This window comes from Manis javanica, chromosome 2, assembly GCF_040802235.1.
Source record: "Manis javanica isolate MJ-LG chromosome 2, MJ_LKY, whole genome shotgun sequence".
Lineage (NCBI taxonomy): Eukaryota > Metazoa > Chordata > Mammalia > Pholidota > Manidae > Manis > Manis javanica.
Window position 1 is genome coordinate 38,644,105 of NC_133157.1, and position 16,760 is coordinate 38,660,864.

Genomic DNA, 16,760 nt, shown 5'->3' on the forward strand with positions numbered 1-16,760 from the left:
CCATACTGTTTTCCATAGGGGCTGCACCAATTTACATTCCCACCAACAATGTGAGTGAGTGTTCCCTTTTCTCCACATCCTTATCATGTTGATAATAGCCATCCTGACTGATGTAAGGTAATACATGATGGTGGTTTTGATTTTTATTTGCTTTTTCCCTGACAAATAGTGATGTTGAGCATTTTTTCATGTGTCTGTTGGCCATCTGTATGTCTTCTTTGGAAAAATGTCTACTCAGATCCTTTGCCCAGTTTTTAATTGAATTGTTTGTCATTTGGTGCTGAGTTGTATGAGTTCTTTATATTTTTGGATATTAATCTTTCATTGGATATATAATTTGCAGGTATCTTCTTCCACTCAGTAGGTTATCTTTTTTTAATTAAGATATAATTCATATACACTTTTATGAGGGTTTCACAAGAAAAACACTGTGGTCACTACATTCACCCATATTATAGAGTCTCTCCCCACACCCCATTGCAGCCACTGTCCATCAGTGTAGCAAGATGCCACAGAGTCACTACTTATCTTCTCTGTGCTGCATTGTCTTCCCTGTGACCCCACACACACCATGTGTACTAATCATAATACCCCTCAATCCCTTTCTCCCTCCCTCCCTCTCCACACACACCCTCAGCCACCCCCTCCTTTGGTAACCTCTACTGCTGTTTTGTTCCTTCAGTTTTGCTTTGTTGTTATACTCCACAAATGAGGGAAATCATTTGGTATTTGTCTTTCTCCACCTGACTGATTTCACTGAGCATAACATCCTCCAGCTCCACCCACCATTGCAAATGGCAGGATTTGCCTCTCTCCCATGGCCGAGTAGTATTTCATTGTGTATATGTACGATATCGTCTTCATCCATTCATCCACTGATGGACACTTAGGTTGCTTCCAAATCCCAGCCACTGTAAACAGTGCTGCAACAATCATAGGGGGCACATGTCTTTTTTGAACCTGAGAACTTGTATTCTATGGGTAAATTCCAAGGAGTGGAATTCCCAGGTCAAATGGTATTTCCATTTTTAGTTTTTGAGGAACCTCCATATTGCTTTCCACAATGGTTGAACTAGTTTACATTCCCACCAGCAGTGTAGGAGGGTTCCTCTTTATCCACATCCTTGCCAGCATTTGCTGTTCCTAGTCTTCCTGATGTTGGCTGTCCTAACTGGTGTGAGGTGACACCTCATTGTTGTTTTAGTTTGAGTAGGTTGTCTTTTCATTTTTACAAGGTGTCCACATTTGAAATTTTTATGGCATTCTTAGATTGCAACATAGTAAATATGAAAAAATTAGAAAAGCAAGAGGTAATTACATCTCTCAAGCATATCTTATTTCTATAAATCTTTGATACATGAATAAATCTGTCCTGCATTATCAGGATAATTATTATCTTCTTATATTTTTCTTTTGATGACAGGAAAATAAATGGTCAAAAATCAATAAACAACTAGACTAGCAATTTAAGTTTTGATTGATTCAGAAGCTGTTTACTTCTTTGCATTGTTTGACCACCCAAATAATTGTTGTCTAAATATATGCAAACTCAAATCCAAGATCCCACAGAGAGGATTATTGATTTCCATGAAAAAAGAAAAAGGAATATGTGTAGCATGACCAACTGGATGTACTTCTTCTGGGCAGTTGATGGGGGCATGAACATTCTCTATGGGGACTATGCAAAGCATTGTGCAAATTCTATTGAATGTGTACCAGTCACACATAAAAGATAATTATATATATCTGAATATGAGGTGACCTAATCATCCTGTCAAATATAGCTTCAGAGCAGACTGTCACTACAGTGGATTTACTATACAGAAAGATGCATAAAAATACACAGGAGTGCTTTCTCATAGTATTTGGGAAAGAAATACAAATAATCTAGGATAAGAATTAAATTTACTTGGTCTGCAGAAAAACACAAGACAGGGAAGTCCCTAGTAATGTTGTTCAAGTAATTAATCTTAGGAGATAATGGTCAAAAAGAGACGTATTTTAGGGAAAGGAAAAAAATGTTTTGTTCATGAACTAAAGCGATCCAGTAACTGCTCTCAGCCAAATATGTTTAACTTAGTAGGAATGTCCACAAGGTTCTGGAGTAGAGAAACCCAGAAGGCAGGGAGTCTGTCTAAGATGTTAATAGAAATCACACTACCTTTTATTGTTAGATTAAGGAAATCTGTGTAATCTTTATTGATTTCTGCTGAATTTCCTTTTGTTCTTTTGTTAATTGTATACTATCCATAGATAAGAAGAACAATGTGGTCAGTGATTGATTTGAGCTGGAGGAGCCTAATTTCTGGGCCCATCTCCACATATTTTGATTCAGTAGAACTTTGTAATTAATATATATACTCATATCAATTCATAGGTACATATAATTTCCTCATATGATATTGATAGGCAGTCTGATGTAATACATACTGATTACTTCAAATAGCAAATTTGTCTGACATAAATGTGTTTTTAAGTCTGTTACTTGATTATTATGACAAGACTAAAACTGATCTTACATAATTGTTTAAATTTAGTACCCTAATTTTCTCACAACATAAATAGCAATTCTATTATTCATCACCCATTTCATCATCCACACAGTATTTTTTTACCTCCTCCTTTTCATATATTCCTCAAAAAAAACATGTTTGTGACATGCACACAAAATACCATATGGTGCTAGGCATTTCCCTCAATCAACTCTCTGCCTAATAGGAACATGAAAATGTTCATAAATATTTATTTTACAGTTAGATAAAATGTCATGGAGAAGAAATTTACATTGTGCTATAGGAGTCAAATAAATGAAGGTCTAAATAAGATTGGGTAAAGTTTTCTAGAAAGAAAACCTTAAGCTGTTTCTTGAAGAATGGCTATGAGGCAGTTTTATGGGGAAATAAGACTAGTGAAAAAATCCCAGGCAGCAGAGACAGCTTGTGGACAAAAGGAAGCCTCGGACAGAGTGGCATATTTGAGAACTGCAAGTACAGCACTCTGACCAAAGTGTGAAGGGTAGAATGATTAGAGGACATTAGCTGTAAGCCTGATAGCACTATGAAATTTGCAGGTTAAAATCTGTGAAGTAAAAATCCTAGAAAGCATTTTGTTTAGCTTCATTTCAGCCAAATGTTTTTTCAAAATTTCCATTTTAGCCGAAATTATCAGAGACAGCCAATAACAGGAACAGACTACAAGCCTTAATCAGGTCTGTGTGCCTATGTTATTTCCTCTACAGCATCTTCTACCTTATGTCCACATTTTCATGATGAAAGTACATATGTAGCAGAGATGCACTAATAAGGTGCACTGCTCGTTCCACTCTACGGTGCTCACTGATTGTTCTGTAGATTTCACCACAGTGAGCATAGGTCTGAGACTCAGGAGACCATCTCTAGTTCCAGCCATTCAGTTACCTGGCTGGGAGACCTTGAGCTAAAGTGTCTTCTTCAAGGCGTTGTGTAAATATGAACAGGTGGTTCTCAAACAAGTGGTCATTTATATTGCAGTGCTGTATTAAAAGAACACATTGCAATCTAATAAGTGAAAATAATAAAAGCCGAGCACCTTTGGTCAATGCAGCACGGGGGAGGTTATGAGCTCTGGATATCATCCCTGCACTAGATGCCTGCTATCTGCTCTGTGTCACTTTCTCAGAACAAATAAAGCTCAGATATACAGAGAGAAAATGCTTCTGCCAGCTGCTTCCTAGAATATCCCTTCACCTCTAATCTGAAAGCTCCAGTTTGTTATTACGTCATTCTCTGTTCCCCACACCAACGAGCTCTTCTCTGATTGTGATCTACAGCACACGCTGTCCCTAGAAAGGACCCGTTACCATTGTTTCATCCCTGTGTTATAATGAAAGGAAATCACATGAGAGCAAGATTATAAAAACAACTTTAATACATATCCTTCTTCACATGAGAGTCTTCACATAGTAGAAGGGGTCAACACTCAAGACACCTGGTGGAGCAGCAATCATTTATGTAACATTTCTCTGCCAGTTTTATCTCTGCAAAGCTCTCTCCTGTTATTCCCCTAAGTCTGATACCTAGGTGCATCACAAACGGCACATCCTATGGATGTTTCCATGGTTTCTTCCACTTGAAACAAATCATTTCCAATTTTGTTAATTATCAAAATCTTTATCCAAGTGAATAAAAATTTCTTCCACGTTTTTATATGCACTGTTTATTCTAAGACTAGTTAACACTAGTTGATTTTATGTGTGGAATACTATTTCAATGCTCTTTTAATTTGCCTTCAAAAATGAACAGATTTTCTTAACTTATTGACCACTTAAGTTTTTCTCTTTTGTATTTGACTATTCATGGTATTGGGCTGATTCTGCAATACTTTGTAGGAGTTTTCTTTTTTAAATATTTATTTTACATATTTGATCTTTGTTATTCATTAGGATTGTGTGTTATATTTCTTCATATTCTTGCCTATATTATGGTTTAAGAAGGCATTTGACAGTTTTACTAGGGTTAGATTATTTTCTTGTACTGTCTCTTAAAATTTGTTTGCTTTTCCCATTTCAGTATTGAGCAATCTATTCACCAGCTGTTTACTGATATGGATTCTGTCATATGTCAAATTATTGTGTCTGTGCTTTTGTCATGTCCATTTGTCTATTAGTCTAAATGCAATACTGAAGGTGTTTATTCCTGGAGTTTTATTGTAAATCCGGCTATCCGGTAAGGAATTCTTGAAAAACCCTGACAAGATTTTAAATGAAGTTGCACTGAATACCTAGATTAGCTTTTCAGCAAATTATTATCTTCTAGATACTGTGTCTTCCAATCCATAAACACGTATCATCTACTTAGTCATTGGCCTCTTTTATGAGTTGGTTTGGTTTTGCTTTTAAATAATGCTTTACAATTTTTTCCTGAAAGTCTGGAGGCTATTAAAGACAAATTATTTCTAGGTACTTTAGAGTTATCATTGTTTTTGGAAAAGGGACCTTTATTTTTTTCTAGTATAACTTTAAACATTTTTTAGTAATTTATATAATCATGCATTTGATTTGATTTGACATTTTAATGTTAATAAACTTTGCAACCTTGATCCATTCTTAAGTAATATATTTTGCTTTGAAATTATTGTTTATTTTTAACTTAAAAAATAAGATAAAATAATTTCACTACCTCAGAGGATTCCTTCATATTATCAATAAAACACAGAGGTAACTACTGTAACCACTATATGGACCTGTATCATCATGTATTAGTTTTGCTGTAGTTCAAAGTCAAATAAAAGTATGAATGCTCTATATATTCTTTTCTGTTTTCCAACTTTTGTTGAACAAGATACTTTTACTCATCTGTATTATACCGTATCAAGAAACAGTTATTTATTGCTGGGTAATAGAGTACTATTATAAATACCTTATAAACTATCTATCTTTTCCTTGGTACAGTCGGGTTCTTTCCAGTTTTTATCTATTATGAATAAACTAGCTATAAATGTGTGTGCAAATATCTTTTGTTGGGGTTTTGTACTAACTTTTTATAGAAGTGGTATCTGAGTCACAGCGGATATATGTGTAAATTTAATTATAGATTTAGCTTTAGGAGATATTGTTAAAATTTTTTTAAAAAATTGATCAAGAAATTAATAATTTTATCAACAATGTAGGAAAGTTCTGGCAGCTCTGGTGGCACTACTTTCTCATCAACACATTATATGGTCAGTTGTCTCTTAATTTTAGCCTTTCTGATGTGTATGCTCTGTAATTTCATTGTAATTTTAATCTTCACTTCCCTGATGATTAACAGTGTTGAATGTCTTGTCATATGCTTATTGATCATTTAAATACCCTATTTTTCAGTTATATTTTGACTTCTTTAAATTGAAATATAGTTGATACATAATCATATATTGGCTTCTAGTATACAACACAGTGGTTCAATCCTCACCCCAACTAGTGCAGTTACCTATCTATCAACATAGAAAGATGTTATGGACACAATGATTATGTTCTGCATGATGTAATGCCATCCTCCTGACCAATTTATACTATGATTGAGGATTTTTGTACCCCTTTATCCCCCTCACCTTTCCCACCCAGCATCCCAACCCCTCCCCTATAGTAACCAACAGTCACTTTTCAGTGTCTAAAAGTCTACTACTATTTTGAAACTTTGATTCGTTTATTTGGATTCCATAAATAAGTGAAATCATATGGTATTTTCTTTCTCAGCCTGGATTATTTCACTGAGCATAATACCCTCTATCTCCATCCATGTTGTTGCAAATGGTAAGATTTCTTTCTTTTTTAAGGCTGAATAATATTCCATTGTGTATATGTACCACTTCTTCTTTATTCATTATCTACTGATGGACATTTTGGTTGCTTCCATATCTTCGCTATTGTAAATAGTGCCACAATAAATACAGGGGTGCATATATCTTTTTGAATCAGGGATTTTGTTTACTTCTGGCAAATTCCTAGAAATTGAATTGAATGGTATTTCTATTTTGAGTATTTTGAGAAACCTTCATACTGCCTTCCACAGTGACTGCTCCAATTTACATTCCCACCAACAATATAGGAAGGTTCTTTTTTTGTTTTTTTGGTATCATTAATATATAATCACGTGAGCAACACTGTGGTTACCAGATTCCCCCATTATCAAGTCCCCACCACATACCCCATTACAGTCACTGTCCATCAAGGTAGTAAGATGCTATAGAGTCACTACTTGTCTTCTCTGTGCTATATTGCCTTCCCTGTGCCCCACCACTGATTATAATGCCCCTTATTCCCCTTCTCCCTCTCCCTCCCACCCACTCTCCCCAGTCCCTTTCCCTTTGGCAACTGTTAGTCCATTCTTGGGTTCTGTGAGTCTGCTGCTGTTTTGTTCCCTCAGTTTTTGCTTTGTTCTTATGCTCCACAGATGAGTAAAGTCACTAGGTAGTTGTATTTCTCCACCTTGCTCACTTCACTGAGCATAATACCCTTCAGCACTACCCATGCTGCTGCTAATGGCAGGATTTATTTTCTTCCCATGGGCGAATAATATTCCACTGTGTATATGTACCACATCTTCTTTATCCATTCATGTACTGATGGACACCCAGGCTACCTCCATCTCTTGGCCACTTCAAACAGTGCTGCAACAAATATAGGGGTGCACAAGTCTTTTGGAAACTGGGACCCTGCATTCCCAGGGTAAATTCCTAGAAGTGGAATTCCTGGGTCAAATGGCATCTCTATCTCCAGTTCTATGAGGAACCTCCATACTGATTTCCACAATGGTTGAAATAGTTTACATTCCCACCAGAAGTATAGGAGAGTTCCCCTTTCTCTGCATCCTCACCAGCATTTGTTGTTCCTAGTACTTTGTATGTTGGCCATCCTAACTGGTGTGAGGTAATATCTCATTGTGGTTTTATTTTGCATTTCCCTGATTATTAGCGATGTGGAGCATCTTTTCATGTGCCTGTTGGCCATCTGAATTTCTTCTTTGGAGAAGTGTCTGTACAGTTCCTCTACCCATTTTTTAATCGGGTTATTTGCTTTTTGTTTGTTGAGGTGCATGAGCTCTTTGTATATTTCTGATGCCAACCCATTATCAGATATGTCATTTATGAATATATTCTTCCATACTGTAGGATGCCTTTTTTGTTCTGCTGATGGTGTCCTTTGTTGTACAGAAGCTTTTTACCATGATGTAGTCCCATTTGTTCATTTTTGCTTTTGTTTCCCTTGCCTGAGAAGATGTGTTCAGGAAAAAGTTGTTCATGTTTATATTTAAGAGATTTTTGCCTATGTTTTCTTCTAAGAGTTTTCTGGTTTCATGACTTACATTCAGTTATTTGATCCATTTTGAGTTTACTTTTGTGTATGGGGATAGACAGTAATCCAGTTTCATTCTCTGGCATGTAGCTCTCCAGTTTTGCCAACACCAGTTGTTGAAGAGGCCGTCATTTCCTCATTGTATATCCATGGCTCCTTTATTGTATATTAATTGACCATATATCCTTGGATTTATATATGGGCTCTCTAATCTGTTCCATTGGTCTATGGGTCTGTTCTTGTGCCACTACCAAATTGTCTTGATTGCCATGGATTTGTACTAGAGCTTGAAGTCAGGGAGTATAATCCCCAGCTTTATTCTTCCTTTAAAGATTCCTTTGGTTATTCAGGGTCTTTTGAGGTTCCATATGAATTTTACAACTATTTGCACTACTTCGTTGAAGAATGCTTTTGGTATTTTGATAGGTATTGCTTTGAATATGTAGATTGCTTTAGGCAGGATGACCATTTTGACAGTATTAATTCTTCCTATCCATGAGCATAGGATGTGTTTCCATTTACTGGTATCTTCTTTAATTTCTCTTACGAGTGTCTTGTAATTTTCGGTTTATAGGTCTTGCACTTACTTGGTTAGGTTTATTCCTAGGTATTTTATTCTTTTTGATGTAGTTGGAAATGGAATTGTTTTCCTGATTTCTCTTTCTGCTAGTTCATCATTAGTGTATAATAATGCAACAGATTTCTGTGTATTAATTTTGTATCCCACAACTTTGGTGAATTCAGATATTAGATCTAGTAGTTTTGGAATGGTTCTTTAGGGTTTTTTATATATACAATATCATGTCAACTGCAAATAGGGACATTTTAACTTCTTTCTTGCCAATATGGATGCCTTCTCTTTCTTTGTGTTGTCTGATTGCCATGGCTAGGACCTCCAGAACTATGTTGAATAAAGTGGGGAAAGTGGGTATCCTTGTCTTATTCCTGATCTTAAATGAAAAGCTTTAAGCTTCTCTCTGTTAAGTATGATGTTGGCTGTGGGTTTTTCATATATGGTGTTTATCATGTAGAGGTACTTGCCGTCTATCCCTATTTTGTTGAGAGTTCTTATTATGAATGGATGTTGAATTTTGTTGAATGCTTTTCCAGCATCTATAGAGATGATCATGTGGTTTTTGTCCTTCTTTTTGTTGATATGGTGGAAGATGTTGATGCATATTTTAATGTTGTACCATCCTTGAATCCCTGGAATAAATCCTACTTGATCATGATGGATAATCATCTTAATGTATTTTTTAATTCAGTTTGCTAATATTTTGTTGAGTATTTTTGCATCTATATTCATCAGGGATATTGGTCTGTAATTTTTTATGTGTGTGGTGTCTTTGCCTGGTTTTGGTATTAGAGTGATGCCAGCCTTGTACAATGAGTTTGGGAGTATTCCCTCCTCTTCTACTTTTTGGAAAACTTTAAGGAGGATGGGTATTAGGTCTTCATGAAATGTTTGATAAAATACAGCAGTGAAACTATCTGGTGCAGTGGTTTTGTTCTTAGGTAGTTTTTAATTGGTAATTGAATTTCTTTGCTATTAATTGGACTTCAGATTTTCTTTTTCTTTCTGAGTCAGCCTTGGAAGGTTGTATTTTTCTAGAAAGTTGTCCATTTCTTCTAGGTTATCCATTTTGTTAGCATATAATTTTTCATAGTATTCTCTCATAATTATTTGTATTTCTGTGGTGTCTGTAGTGATTTTTCCTTTCTCATTTCTGATTCTGTTTATGTGTATAGACTCTCTTTTTTCTTGATAAGTATGGCTAGGGATTTATATATTTTGTCCATTTCCTTGAAGAACCAGCTCCTGCTTTCATTGATTCTATTGTTTTATATTTCTTGATTTTAATTATTTCTGCTCTAATCTTTATTATGTCCCTCCTTCTACTGCCCTTGGGCCTCATTTGTTCTTCTTTTCCTAGTTTTATTAATTGTGAGTTTAGACTGTTCATTTGGGATTATTCTTTCCTGAGGTAGGCCTGTATGGAAATATACTTCCTTCTTATCATAGCCTTTGCTGTATCCCACAGATTTTGGGTGTTGAATTATTGTTGTCATTTGTCTCCATATATTGCTCGATCTCTGTTTATATTTGTTCATTGATCCTTTGATTATTTAGGAGCATGTTATTGAGCCTCCATGTGTTTGTGGGATTTTTCATTTTCTTTGTGTAATTCATTTCTAGTTTCATGCCTTTGTGATCTGAAAAGCTGGTTAGTATAATTTCAATGTTTTTGAATTTACTGAGGCTCTTTTTGTGGCCTAAAATATGATCTATTCTTTCATTCTTTGACTCTTTAAGTAATTTTTTAGTGATCTTCATATACTCTGGGTACAAATCATTTTCAGATGTATTTATCCAGAATATATTCTCCCTTTCTGTGGATCACCCATTTGTTTTAAGGATGATTTCTTTTCTTTTTTTTTTTTTTTTTGAGAGGGCATCTCTCATATTTATTGATCAAATTGTTGTTAACAAAAATAAAATTCTGTATAGGGGACTCAATGCTCGATGCACAATCATTAATCCACCCCAAGACTAATTCTCATCAGTCTCCAAACTTCTGAAGCACAGTGAACAAGTTCTTACATGGTGAACAAATTCTTACATAGTGAATAAGTTACATGGTGAACAGTACAAGGGCAGACATCACAGAAACTTTCGGTTTTGATCACGCATTATGAACTATAAACAATCAGGTCAAATATGAATATTCGTTTGATTTTTATACATGATTTATATGTGAATTCCACATTTCTCCCTTATTATTATTATTATTATTATTATTATTATTATTATTATTATTATTTTCAATAAAATGCTGAAGTGGTAGGTAGATGCAAGATAAAGATAGAAAACATAGTTCAGTGCTGTAAGAAAGCAAATGTAGATGTGTGTGCCTATAGGCTAACTATTAATCCAGGCTAGACAAGGGCAACAAAACATCCACAGATGCAGAAGATTTCTCTCAAAATGGGGGGGTGAGGTGCTAAGCCTCACCTCTGTTGATCCCCAGTTTCTCACCTGATGGTCCCCCTGCGACTGTGCCTGTCTTAGGTTGTTCCTCCCTTGAGGAATCTTACCCGTCTCTGGCTAACCAGTCATCTTCTGGGACCGTACAGGGAAATGTAAAGTTGGTAAGTGAGAGAGAAGCCTTATTGTTTGAAAAGGCTAGCTTTTTACTTCTTTGAAGATTTATGCCCTATGGGTTTTATGCCCAGCATTTGTCTTGAGGTGTCTTTACCACTTGGAAGAATTATGATACTCGGTAAATTCGATATGAGGCACGAATTCTATTTAAGGATTGTAATTAGGAAGGAAGAAGAAAAGCTATAGAAGTAGCAGATAGAAGAAAACATGGGAAGATTGATTATTTCTTTGACATATCTTCTTGTAGAGTAACTTCAGCATGTATAGGTTTTAAACTACTAATTAAATTGTGCACACACATTAACATAATAGAAATACAGCTACATAACCAAAGCAGACCTACAATTACCAGCCATCTCCAGTGAAACAAAGGAAACCAGTTAGGCACCCTAGACATTTGTGAAAATTTATCTATGATATGATGGATATTGTCCAACTGAACTTGAACAGTCTGAGAGAAATCAGACAAATTAAAACAACCCATTCCTGGGGACTGTTCACATCCCATATGTTCTTTTAACAGTAGATAGTCTGTAGTTGTAAGATTTTGGAGTGCTACAACTTGCACTTCTCTAATTCTTGGTTTAGTTCCAACAGTATAGATCCAGTCAAATTTGTTGTTTTACTGTATGCACAGGCCAGCTTAGATATCTCTTCTTTATTCCCATGGCAAGTCCAGGAACCGGTGGGATGAATGCAGCTACAACTGTAGCAGTGCCTGGATCTTTGTTGAGGTTTTTTGATGATCATCTTCTGGTATGACTCTACCAGAGAATGCTGATGTTGGAAGTTCTTCTTCATATCGTATCTTAGTTCAATTTCTGGGTAGCCAAATTAGGCTTTGATCCTCTGTGTAAACACAAACAGACCCTTTGCCCACACTTTGATATGCCCTTTATACCATTGTGTAGAACTCATTGGAGGTCACCACACAGAAACTGCTTTTTTTTTTTAAGAGAAAGGAATATCAGAAAAATGTACCTCCATAGTCGATCATCTGACACCCTTTAAGTGATCAAAATTAAGGATATTTAAAGCATGCGTTAATCGCTGATTTACGGTTAGTTTTATATGATCAGGCAGTAATCCTCCTTTCCTTTTTCTTTGTTACTGTTAATCTACACTTACATGAAGAACACTATGTCTACTAGGCTCTCCCCAATACCAGGTCCTCCCCACAAACCCCCCTACAGTCACCGTCCATCAGCATAGCAAAATGCCGCAGAATAACCACTTGTCCTCTCTGTGCTGTACAACCCTCCCCTTTCTCCCACACCCCCATTATGCATGCTAATCTTAATAACCCCCTTCTTCTTCCCCTCCCCTTATCCCTCCCTACTCACCCATCCTCCCCAGTCCCTTTCCCTTTGGTACCTGTTAGTCCATTCTTGGGTTCTGTGATTCTGCTGCTGTTTTGTTCCTTCAGTTTTTCTTTGGTCTTACAGTCCACAGACGAGTGAAATCATTTGGTATTTCTCTTTCTCCACTTGGCTTATTTCATTGAGCATAATACCCTCCAGCTCCATCTGTGTTGCTGCAAATGGTAGGATTTGCCCTCTTCTTATGGCTGAGTAATATTCCATTGTGTATATGGACCACATCTTCTTTATCCATTCATCTACCGATGGACATTTAGGTTGCTTCCAGTTCTTGGCTATTGTAAATAGTGCTGCAATAAACATAGGGGTGCATCTGTCTTTTTCAAACTTGATTGCTGCGTTCTTAGGGTAAATTCCTAGGAGTAGAATTCCTGGGTCAAATGGTAAGTATGTTTTGAGGAAGCTCCATACTGCTTTCCACAATGGTTGAACTAATTTACATTCCCACCAGCAGTGTAGGAGGGTTCCCCTTTCTCCACAGCCTCGCCAACATTTGTTGTTGTTTGTCTTTTGGATGGCAGCCATCCTTACTGGTGTGAGGTGATACATCATTGTAGTTTTAATTTGCATTTCGCTGATAATTAGTGATGTGGAGCATGTTTGCATGTGTCTGTTGCCATCTGTATTTCTTTTTTGGAGAACTGTTCAGTTCCTCTGTCTATTTTTTAATTGGATTGTTTGTTTTTTGTTTGTTGAGGTGTGTGAGCTCTTTATATATTTTGGACATCAAGCCTTTATTGGATCTGTCATTTACAAATATATTCTCCCATACTGTAGGGTTCCTTTTTGTTCTATTGATGGTGCCCTTTGCTGTACAGAAGCTTTTCAGCTTGATATAGTCCCACTTGTTCATTTTTGCTGTTGTTTTCCTTGCCCGGGGAGATATGTTCCAGAAGAGGTCACTCATGTTTATGTCTAAGATGTTTTTGCCTGTGTTTTTTTCCAAGAGTTTTATGGTTTCATAACTTACATTCAGGTATTTGATCCATTTTGAATTTACTTTTGTATATGGGGTTAGACAATGGTCCAGTTTCATTCTCCTACATGTAGCTGTCCAGTTTTGCCAGCACCATCTGTTGAAGAGACTGTCATTTCACCATTGTATGTCCATGGCTCCTTTATCAAATATTAATTGACCATATATGTTTGGGTTAATGTCTGGAGTCCCTAGTCTATTCCACTGGTCTTTGGCTCTGTTCTTGTGCCAGTACCAAATTGTCCTGATTACTCTGGGTTTGTAGTAGAGTTTGACATTGGGGAGTGAGATCCCCCCTACTTTATTCTTCTTTCTCAGGATTGCTTTGGCTACTCAGGGTCTTTGGTGTTTTCATATGAATTTTTGAATTATTTATTGCAGTTCATTGGAGAATCTTGCTGGTAATTTGATAGGGATTGCATCAAATCTGTATATTGCTTTGGGCAGGATGGCCATTTTGATGATATTAATTCTTCCTTGCCATGAGCATGGGATGAGTTTCCATATTGCTTTGGGCAGGATGGCCATTTTGATGATATTAATTCTTCCTTGCCATGAGCATGGGATGAGTTTCCATTTGTTAGTGTCCCCCTTAATTTCTCTTAAGAGTGACTTGTAGTTTTCAGGGTATAGGTCTTTCACCTCTTTGGTTAGGTTTATTCCTAGGTATTTTATTCTTTTTGATGCAATTGTGAATGAAATTGTTTTCCTGATTTCTCTTTCTATTGGTTCATTGTTAGTGTATAGGGAAGCTACAGATTTCTGTGTGTTAATTTTGTATGCTGCAACTTTGCTGTACTCCGATATCAGTTCTAGTAGTTTTGGGGTTGAGTCTTTAGGTTTTTTTATGTACAATATCATGTCATCTGCAAATAGGGACAGCATAACTTCTTCTTTACCAATCTGGATTCCTTGTATTTCTTCATTTTGTCTGATTGCCGTGGCTAGGACCTCCAGTACTATGTTAAATAACAGTGGGGAGAGTGTGCATTGCTGTCTAGTTCCTGATCTCAGAAGAAAAGCTTTCAGCTCCTCACTGTTCAGTATAATGTTGGCTGTGGGTTTATAATGTATGGCCTTTATTATGTTGAGGTACTTGCCCTCTATTCCCATTTTGCTGAGAGTTTTTATCATGAATGGATGTTGAATTTTGTCAAATGCTTTTTCAGCATCTATGGAAATGATCATGTGGTTTTTGTCTTTCGTTTTGTTGATGTGGTGGATGATGTTGGTGGATATTCGAATGTTGTACCATCCTTGCATCCCTGGGATGAATCCCACTTGGTCACAGTGTACGATCCTTTTGATGTATTTTTGAATTTGGTGTGCTAATATTTTGTTGAGTACTTTTGCATCTAAGTTCATCAGGGATATTGGTCTGTATTTTTCTTTTTTGGTGGGGTCTTTGCCTGGTTTTGGTATTAGGGTGATGTTGGCTTGATAGAAAGAGTTTGGGAGTATTCACTCCTCTTCTATTTTTTGGAAAACTTTAAGGAGAATGGGTATTATGTCTTCCCTGTATGTCTGATAAAATTCCGAGGTAAATACATCTGGCCCGGGGGTTTTGTTCTTTGGTAGTTTTTTTGATTACTGCTTCAATTTCGTTGCTGGTAATTGGTCTGTTTAGATTTTCTGTTTCTTTCTGGGTCAGTCTTGGAAGGTTTTATTTTTCTAGGAAGTTGTCCATTTCTCCTAGGTTTCCCAGCTTGTTAGCATATAGATTTTCATAGTACTCTCTAGTAATTCTTTGTATTTCTGTGGGGTACGTCGTGATTTTTCCTTTCTCGTATCTGATTCTGTTGATTTGTGTTGACTCTCTTTTCCTCTTAATAAGTCTGGCTAGAGGCTTATCTATTTTGTTTATTTTCTCGAAGAACCAGCTCTTGGTTTTCATTGATTTTTGCTAGTGTTTCATTTTTCTCAATTTTATTTATTTCTTCTCTGATCTTTATTATGTCCTCCTTCTGCTGACCTTAGGCCTCATTTGTTCTTCTTTTCCAATTTCGATAATTGTGACATTAGACCATTCATTTGGGATTGTCCTTCCTTTTTTAAATATGCCTGAATTGCTATATACTTTCCTCTTAAGACTACTTTTGCTGTATCCCACAGTAGATGGGGCTTTGTGTTGTTGTTTTCGTTTGTTTCCATATATTGCTGGATCTCCATTTTAATTTGGTCATTGATCTATTAAGTATTTAGGAGCGTGTTTTTAAGCCTCCATGAGTTTGTGAGCCTGTTTCCTTTCTTTGTACAATTTATTTCTAGTTTTATATGTATGTGGTCTGAAAAGTTGGTTGGTAGGATTTCAATCTTTTGGAATTTACTGAGGCTGTTTTTGTGGCCTAGTATGTGGTCTCTTCTGGAGAATGTTCCATGTGGACTTGAGAAGAATGTGTATCCTGTTGATTTTAGTTGTAGAGTTCTATAGATGTCTATTAGGTCCATCTGTTCTACTGTGTTGTTCAGTGCCTCTGTATCCTTACTTCTTTTCTGTCTGGTGAATCTGTCCTTTGGAGTGAATGGTGTGTTGAAGTCTCCTAAAATGAATGCATTGCAGTCTTTTTCCTCCTTTAGTTCTGTTAGTATTTGTTTCACATATGCTGGTGCTCCTGTGTTGGGTGCATATATATTTAGAATGGTTATATCCTCTTGTTGGACTGAGCCCTTTATCATTATGTAATGTCCTTCTTTATCTTTTGTTACTTTCTTTATTTTGAAGTCTGTTTTGTCTGATAGTAGTATTGCAACACCTGCTTTCTTCTCTCTGTTGTTTGCATGAAATATCTTTTTCCATCCCTTGACTTTAAGTCTGTGCATGTCTTTTGGTTTGAGGTCAGTCTCTCGTAAGCAGCATATGGATGGATCTTGCTTTTTTATCCATCCTATTACTCTATGTCTTTTGATTGGTGCATTCAGTCCATTTACATTTAGGGTGATTATTGAAATGTATGTACTTATTGACATTGCAGTCTTTAAGTTTGTGGTTACCAAAGGTTCAGGGTTAGCGTCTTTACTATCTTACTGTCTAACTTAACTCGCTTGTTGAGCTATTATAAACACGGTCTGATGATTCTTTATTTCTCTCCCTTCTTCTTCCTCCTCCTTTCTTCTTCATATGTTGGGTCTTTTGTTCCGTGGTCTTTTTATGAGTGCTCCCATCTAGAGCAGTCCCTGTAAGATGCCCTGTAGAGGTGGTTTGTGGGAGGCAAATTCCCTCAACTTTTGCTTGTCTGGGAATTGTTTAATCCCTCCTTCATATTTTAATGATAATCATGCTGGATACAGTAGTCTTAGTTCGAGGCCCTTCTGTTTCATTGCATTAAATATATCATGCCATTCTCTTCTGGCCTATATGGTTTCTATTGAGAAGTGTGATGATAGCCTGTTGGGTTTTCCTTTGTAGGTGACCTTTTTTTCTCTCTGGCTGCC